The sequence below is a fragment of the Pteropus alecto genome, unplaced genomic scaffold, assembly GCF_000325575.1.
Source record: "Pteropus alecto unplaced genomic scaffold, ASM32557v1 scaffold164, whole genome shotgun sequence".
NCBI classification, from domain to species: domain Eukaryota; kingdom Metazoa; phylum Chordata; class Mammalia; order Chiroptera; family Pteropodidae; genus Pteropus; species Pteropus alecto.
The window spans coordinates 9,312,376-9,319,644 of record NW_006439568.1 but is presented as its reverse complement, the minus strand read 5'-3'; positions in this window follow the sequence as shown (position 1 = coordinate 9,319,644).

Below are 7,269 nucleotides of genomic sequence, written 5' to 3'. Positions count from 1 at the left end.
GGGGGTCGGGGAAGGGGGCGGGGAAAGGGGGGGAGCTCTGGCGAGATGTAGCTTCGGAGCAGCTCCCGCCGCCGCCACAGCCGCCGCCTCCTTTCCGATTCACTCAAACAAACAAGATGGCTGCCGTTACGCCGCGGTTCTTCCTGCCGCCCAAACCCTCGGTTCAAATCGGCAGGATGTTTACGGTCAAAATGGTACCTGTGCGCCTGCGCAGCTAGCGTCAGGCCCCGACGGAGCGACGCAGGCGCAATGACCATTTCCTTTTTTGGGGGGCCCACCCCCCCCCAGGCCGTTTGCACAGCCCCGAACTGAGCAAGCGCAAAGGTGAATCTGTGGCTGGAGGGTCCTCGAGCGTTGAGAAACCGGGACGTAGCGCACGCACGGCGCGTGCCCAGGAAGCGATTGAGTTTGGCTTTATTCTTGCGCTTGCTTGAAAGAACTGTCGTTGTGCGGTTTTGTGTACCCCTGACACAAAAATTCATTTTAATGGTTCATGTAGCGACGAAGGTAACATAAAAACCCTTAAATCCTATAAAATGCAGGGGTCGATTCATTCAGTCAACCTATATTATACATGGTCATTTCTGAACCACATAATATGATAGCTAGTGTCTGGAATATAATGATGACTATATACAGAGACAGTATTGCCTTCATGAAGCTTGCAAGAGGACTCGTAAGTTTCTTACGAATATTTTATTTGTGTCACGAAGCAGAAGCCGGGTAGAGAGACCTGATAGTGGGAAGTTGGGGAGTGGGAGAGAAGGTTTTCCCTGAGAAACTAATAGCAGAGCTGGGATGCGCAGGGTGAATTCCAGGAAAACAGCACATGCAAAAGCCCCGTGGCAGTACAAAGCAAGATGGGGACAGAGAAAAAGAAAGAAAGCCCATCTAAGCCTTCTAAGGGAGGCTTCTGCATTTTAAAAAGACCATCCTTGCATATTGATGAGGACTAGAGTAAATGTCCAGATGTAATCTGTGTTTATTTGAGGTATTGTTTTTTAGGTAATAAAACCAATAAGAACTGATGGGGTTGTGGTGGAGCGGGGATGTGAGGCTCAGTGCTCTGGTTTGGGGCTTGCAGGATTAGTTGGACTGGGCTGGGAAGCCATACACTAAAACAGGGCAGATGGGGGAGGGTTATATGAGGGTTTTGTTTGTTTTGTTTTTTTCCTTCTCCATCTCAACGTCTGTTCTCTCATTGGCTTCCTTCACCCCCAGTGTTGTCTTTCAATTAATCAACGATCTACAATACAGTCAAAAGAACCTTTGCAAAACCCATATCTGATCACTCCCCTCCCCTTCTATAAAATTTTCCATAGTTTTTGGGTTATTACCCCAAATGCTTAAGACCATACAGTGATCTAGCCCCTGCCTCTGGCTCCAGGTTCCTCTCTTGCCCCTCACTTCCTCATTGTGTGCTCTAGTCACTCTGCCTTTAAAATTTCAAATGCACCACAAGCTCTCCTGCCTCAAGGTTTTGCATACGCTGTTCCCTGTGCTTAGAACAATCTTGCATTTCCATACCCTCTCCTTTTGTCTAATTCTTAATCTTCCACATATCAGTTCAAAAGTCACTTCCCCAAGATAGTCTTCCCTGATCCTCTGTATTACTTAGGATAACATTATTACTGTAAAAAATGGTCCTCACCCTGCCCCCAAATTCAGGGCTTTACAAAATGGCCCTGCTGATTGCTGCCAGTATAACCATGAGTAAATAACTCGTTTCTCATCTGAGAGTTATGGAGATTCATTAATTAATATATGTAGAAGCATTTGGAACGGTATATAACATATTGCAAATAATCTTATTTTTATTACCACTTCCATAGTCATTATCACCATTATCCTCCTCTATAATCTTTTTTTCCCCCTAGAGAATGGCACCCAGAACTAGACAAAATGCTCCTATCCAGAGAATAGTGAGTGTCATCTTTCGATGTGGACACCAAGTACTTTTAACCCAGCCCAATCATGTGCTAGTTTTTTTTTTTTTTAATTGTTTTGGAATTTATTAAAAGATGGAGGAATAATTTATTTCTCTGTCATAGTTTTTGAAAGTAGATACATTTTAAAGTAAAGAAATATGCAGGAAAGCACATATAAGTACACACATTCCTCATTGTCACCAACAATTACCCATAAGTCCTGGACCCTTCCAGAGTTTTAACAATACACAGCACAACTCAGTTTTACCCTTCTTATGTTGCTATAACAGGTGGACAAGAAAGTGGGCAGTCTTGTATTTCACTTGCTCTGGGTTACCTGTTTTGACAGGGGCAGTGTTCGTCTCACTGCTGGAGTCCATTAATCTAGTGGCATGGCAGCCAGAACTCAAAGCTTCATCAAGTCAGTGTTTTTTTTTCGTTGGGTAATTTTTTGGTTATTCTTTTCCTTCCTCCCTCCCTCCCTGGCATTTTGGCCAGCGCCTGGTAAGCTGTCTTTCATGTGCTGATTTCCGCCTGCCCCTTTCTCCTTTCTTCCTTCCCTCCCTCCCTCCTTCCTCTCGCCCTCCCTCCCTTATGGTGACTTTAAGAAGCTGGCATTAAGGATAGTTGTTGAAATCCCAAGCTGACTAGTGAGGGAGTACAACCACTTTTACTATTTTCAATGTGATTTCCCTCAATCAATGCAGAATAAATGCCCCAAACATTTAAATCCTTTCTGCTGGCATGAGTTTAAACAGACTAAACTCCAGCAATTGTAACAACATCTCACAAACAACAACAACAACAAAAACACTCTCATTAACTTCACAATCGAAAAATTCAAATTTGAACTCAATTCAAAATAATTTAAATGTATCAGCTGCTAAATAAGCTAAACTAATCATCTGGGATCACATGCGTAAGGCCACATTGCACAGTGAATCTTTCTTCAGTGATAATATTAAATTTCAGTTTCAATCTCTCAGTTTCGAAATATGGTCAGGTAAATATGCACTGCCATTTTCTGTCTTATATTACATTAGCTTTTAGAGTTTTTGTTAATAGAATCACAATTTGAATAAATTTGAATAAAAACAATTCTTTTTCCTCTTTTTCTAGTAAGAAGACTGATTGTAACATTTAAATCAACAAGTTTACTTTTTTCTTTAAGACTTTTTTTCTCTTTCTTTGAAGGATAGTTATGAATATGGGCTTTGGGGTCAAATTTGTCTTTTCTTCATCCTGGTTGTTTTATCACATGCAATTTACTTAACATCTCTGGGCTTTGACTTATTTATCTATAAAAACAGGATAATACTTTTCATGATTGTTGAAAGAATTGAGTGAAATCATATATACAAAGTACTTAGCATAGTACCTGGAACTGAGTGGTTACTCAATAAATTGTGACTATTACTTTGTTCCTTCTACTTTCTGAATAATAAAATAGCTAACAAGGTATGGCAAATATTTATCAGGTATTCGACTTTTAAGAACGTCAGCAAATGCCTGAATAGTACAAATGCCCCCCTTAACTATACTTTGCTCTTTGGGCCACATTAGACTGTGAGTTTGTCAGGGACTGAGGCTGGGACAAGGGAAAGCTGCAGAGGGAGAAGCTAGGTCAGGGTGTATGTTAATCACTTGGATTTTTCTCAGAAAAATTTCACTATGCTAACAATGTTTCAATGCCATGAGCAGTTTTAACACTTTAGCTGTGAGTTTTTGTCACTGACTATTTTGATGCATTTCCTCTACTCTCAAGCCCATCATTGCTTTTGCAATAATGCTGCATCTGAAAATAATGGGTACTTAAAGCAGATGGGTAGTGTTTCCTCTGAACCCCTCTAGCCATTCCAGGATGCAAGCATTTTTGTTGTAAGGTGGTATTTACTGTTTCTTTCATTCTGCAAAATTGCAAACTAAAAATGGCAAGGCAAACAAGGAAAATAGGTTGGGGTAGATCTCTTAAAATCCACGCACCAAAACAAAACAAAACAAAACAAAAAAACGGTAACCTAAAAAAAAGTCTTTGCAAACTTAAAAAGATTAATCAAGGAAACAGCAAATATAGTACTTTTCCTAAAAAGGCGAAGGTGGCTTGATGGGGTGTAAGGAAAGGTAGAAGCTGCTGAATTATGAGATGAGGGCGAAATGCACAAGGATAAGGGAAACTCCAGCAGTAAGCACTTCAGAGACACACCATGTGCTCAACTCAGCCAAAGGCTGACTTGAAGTGAAAGGGCATCGTGAACAGTCCTGTGTACACAGCTAGATGCTCAGGTGTGGTAATGTGCTTTTGTATCATCTTGATGCGGGCAACAAATTAATGTGCTGGGGGAATAACATGAACTCGTGTAATTTCCATTTTATTTGGAAATCATTCCCCTATCTGCTCATCATATGTGAGGAATTCACATTTAGGAACTCACACTGTAACAAAAGTCGATGTTTTATTAACAGTGAGGTCTGATATATTCAGGGCAAGGTGGAAGACAGTTATGCTTTTCCAGTTTTAATGGGGTTACAAATCTTCTTGGGATCTTCTTAAAATGTGGATTTGCATTCAGTATTTTGGAGTGAGGTCCGAGATTCTGGTTGTGTGTGTGTGCATGTCTGTGTTTAGCAAGCTTCCAGGTAATTCTGAGGCTGCTGGTACGTGGACCACATCAAGGGGCAAGGATTTTGTAGAGAATAGATTTTGGAACCAGGTAGATCTGGGTTTGCATCATGGCTCTTCCATCTAGTGGCTGTGTGACCTTGAGTAAGTTGCTCAACTTCTCTGAGGCTGTTTTCTCATCTGTAAAATCAGGCTAATTATATCTACACCTTTATGGCTGTGGTGTTCATTACATGAGATGACATATTTGTAGCATCTAGCATAGTGCTTGGCTCATTGTTTTAGCTCAGCAAATAAATTATTGTTTTAATAGTACTGTAGCTACTATTATTGGTATTTGAATATCTAATGACAGACTTACTTTCCTCAACATATTTACTATTCTTCTGAGATCTACTGATTTTCTCCTTCACTATTGATCATTATTCTGTATTGAGTTCCATGACTAAAATTGAGAATTGCTTCCCAACATTGTTATCCCCACTTGTTTTTTTTTCAGTTTGGCACATGGCCCCCAACTGAAAGATTACATGTCCCTTGCATCTAGGTATGACCAGGTTAATATGTTTTACTCAATGTTATGTGGATATCCCTAGATTTCTTAAAAATAAGTATCTCATCCTTCTCTTTCTTCCATCTTGCTGCTTAGAACATGGATGTGATGGCTAGTGCTGCAGGAAACATACTGAACTATGAGCACAAGAGTTATGCTAAGAATAGCAGAGCAGCGAGATAGGTCCATAACTTTTCAGAGCCGTCATATAACCCTTCAACTCCCTACCTCCAGACTTCTGTTATGTAAATAAGAAATAAAGTTATGTCTTGATGTTTTTGTTTTTTCCCTGTTACTTGCAGCTGTATCAAGTGGTTTACAAGATATAAGGGATGTAAAAATGAATGTCTTGTTTCTAACCTCAAGTAGCCCAGTCTTCTATGTCATATCAGTTACCCGTCTTTCATAAGAGTACTATTTTATAATTTCATTGGGAGAATTTTATTCCCTATATGCTTCACTTTCAAGCTCCCTCATTTTTTTTTTTTTTTTTTTATCATGCTGATATGTCTCCCAACAAATGAGTTCTTGCAAGTCTTGGTTATACGTTCTAGTCTTTTAAGAACACAAAATTTGAAATCATGGGGTTGGCGGAGGGGAGGGGGTCAGGATCTGTACCTCAACAATCATAGGCAGCTTTTCCAGCATCTTTCTTTTGCTTTCACAGTCACTACCTTCATGGCGGAGAATTGAATTTACATGCATAATCCTAAGACTCAGCAGTTACCTAGGCTCGTTGGCAATATTTACTGGTTTTCTTTGAAGGCAGCATTTCATATTATCTGAAATTGTTAGTGGTTTGTGAATTTTTTGAGTCCTGGAAAGCTTTCTATTATCTCTCTCTTCGAGATACTGCCTGCAAAACCTAACGGCATTTCTCTTTGGCCATGTCAAGTCCATATAGAAAAGTCTCTGTACACATCAGTGTAATTATCAGGTGTAATGATCATGGATTACTCCTGGGATAAGTTTGCTAACTAGTATCTTTTCCTTCTTGGCATTGCACTTGAGTATAGGTAACTACAGCTGCTTCTCTCAGTGGTCCAGAATCAATTACCCTCCATTGGCAAAGGTGCATCTAATATAAACTCTTTTATTATGCACTATGTACTTCTTGTGTGTAATTAACTGGGTTTAATCTATGTTAAGGTGTTACTTCAACCACTGATAGGATTTGAAGTTGCCGAATAAACATTTTCATACTGGACAAACTCTTTTTCACTAGCTAATGAAAAGTAGGGTTCAAAAGGATATTTAGGAATTATTTATTTTTAGTGTGAAATACTATTGTGGTTATATTTTTAAAGAGTGTTGTTATCCTTTAGATTCAGACTAAAATATTTACAGGTTAAATGACAGGATGTTTCAGATGTATTACAAAATAATCCCCAGAAGTAGGAAGAGGAGTGGGTGGAGGTATAAATAAAATAGGATTGGTTGTGAGTTGATAAAGGTGGATGAAGTGTACACAAGGGGCCACTTTAATTTTCTCTCTTTACCTTTGCATATGTTTGAAATTCTCCAAAATAAAAAGTTAAAAAAAATAAAAAAGAGATCAATACATGATAATTTTAACCTGGAGATTTCCAGTCAAGATGGCAGCGTAAGTAAGCGCTGTGTTCGCTTCCTCCCATACCACATCAAAATTATAACTAATTATAGAGCCACCACCTTTGAGAACCACCTGAAGACCAGCTGAACAGACTAAGGATATAAAGAAGCAGCTATGTTGAGATGGGTAGGAGGGGTGGAGATGAAAACAGGCTGGTCCCACATCCACATGTGATGGTTAAGAATTGGGAGGGATATTTCAGCTGCAGAGGTCCCTATTGAGGAGTGAGGGGTCCCAGCCCCACACTGGGCTCCCCAGCCCAGAGCACCAGTGCTGGGAAGAGGAGCCTCAACAACATCTGTCTGTGAAAATCAGCAGGGACTCAGTCCAGGTGAGATGGAGGGCTGCTGTAGACCCAGATGTCCTCTTAAAGGGCCCGAGCACAAACTCACTCATTTGCAAACACTTGCCCTAAGCTCCAGAAAAGGGACAGCAGCTGGAAAAGTACCAGAGACATATGAGAAGGATCTAAATTGTCTGGCTTCTGGGAGAGGGCTGGAGGGGCAGCTCTCTCTAGGAATGGTGTGCTGGCAGGTGCCGCGGTTCCTTTGTTGAG